Here is a 1,515-nt window from a genome sequence, read left to right as displayed (position 1 = left end):
TTGTATTTTTTAGTAGAGACGGGGTTTCACCGTGTTAGCCAGGATGGTCTCGATCTCCTGACCTCGTGATCCGCCCGTCTCGGCCTCACAAAGTGCTGGGATTACAGGCTTGAGCCACTGCGCCTGGCTGAGCTCCTTATCTCTTAAGTGTGGGCTTGTCAGAAAAATGTAAAAGCTGACTAAAGCACTTTGTACGGAGTAGGCATTCACAGTCCATCGTGTGGCTGTGTGGAGAAGATGATGGCTCTGAATCCACGCCCTGACCTTCCTAAGTGGTTGCAGGGGGCTGACGCACCCTGCCTAGTGGTGCAGAGCCACCGTTTAGGGAGGGCCCAACATGTGATAGGATAGAGCCAAGGCACGCTTCCTGCTCAGATCCAAGCGACAGGTGAATCTAATATGAACATTTCTGCGTTCTCCCCCACACCTTGTTTTCTGAGACGGTCTCACTCTCTCGCCCAGGGTGGAGTGCAGTGGTGCAATCTCGGCTCACTGCAACCTCGACCTCCTTGGACTCAAGCTGTCCACCCACCTCAGGCTCCCAAGTAGCAGAGACTACAGGTGGGAGCCACCATGCCCAGCTAACTTTTGTGTATGTTTTTGTAGAGATGGGGTTTCTCTTTGTCGCCCAGGCTGTTCTCGAACTCCTGAGCTCAAATGATCCCACCTTGGCCTCCCAGAGTGCTGAATTACAGGTGGGCATCACTGCACCCGATCCGAGTTCTCCCTTGAAAACAGGTGGGGCGGGGTGGGGAAGATCTGGAGATAGGGTTTCGCTCTGTCACGCAGGCTGGAGTGCAGTAACGGCTCATTGCAGCCTTGACCTCTTGGATTCAAGCAATCCTCCCACCTCAGCCTCCCAAGCTGCTGGGGCCACAGACACACACCACCATACTGGCTAATTTTTTAAGTTATTTGTAGAGATGAGATCTCACTATGTTGCCCAGGCTGATCTCAAACTCCTGGGCTCAAGTGATTATCCTGCCTCAGCCTCCCCTCCCAAAGAAATAAAATATTATTGGTTAGCTTTAATTATTTCTGCTTTCCAGCTTAGCCCAGGAGTTGTCCTCCAGCACGTTCTTTGAAAAGTATCTTTTCGGCCGGGCGCGGTGGCTCAAGCCTGTAATCCCAGCACTTTGGGAGGCCGAGATGGGTGGATCGCGAGGTCAGGAGATCGAGACCAACCTAGCTAACACAGCGAAACCCCGTCTCTACTAAAAAATACAAAAAACTAGCCGGGCGAGTTGGCGGGCGCCTGTAGTCCCAGCTACTTGGGAGGCTGAGGCAGGAGAATGGCGTAAACCCGGGAGGCGGAGCTTGCAGTGAGCTGAGATCCGGCCACTGCACTCCAGCCTGGGCGACAGAGCGAGACTCCGTCTCAAAAAAAAAAAAAAAAAAGAAAAGTATCTTTTGGCCAAGCGTGGTGACTCATGCCTGTAATCCCAGCACTTTGGGAGGCCGAGGCTGGAGGATCACGTGAGTTCAGGAGTTCAAGACCAGCCTGACCAACATGAC

Source organism: Rhinopithecus bieti, unplaced genomic scaffold (assembly GCF_001698545.2).
Source record: "Rhinopithecus bieti isolate Rb0 unplaced genomic scaffold, ASM169854v2 scaffold_5025, whole genome shotgun sequence".
Taxonomy (NCBI): domain Eukaryota; kingdom Metazoa; phylum Chordata; class Mammalia; order Primates; family Cercopithecidae; genus Rhinopithecus; species Rhinopithecus bieti.
The sequence above is the reverse complement of the archived record's forward strand: the minus strand, read 5'-3'. Positions refer to the sequence as shown.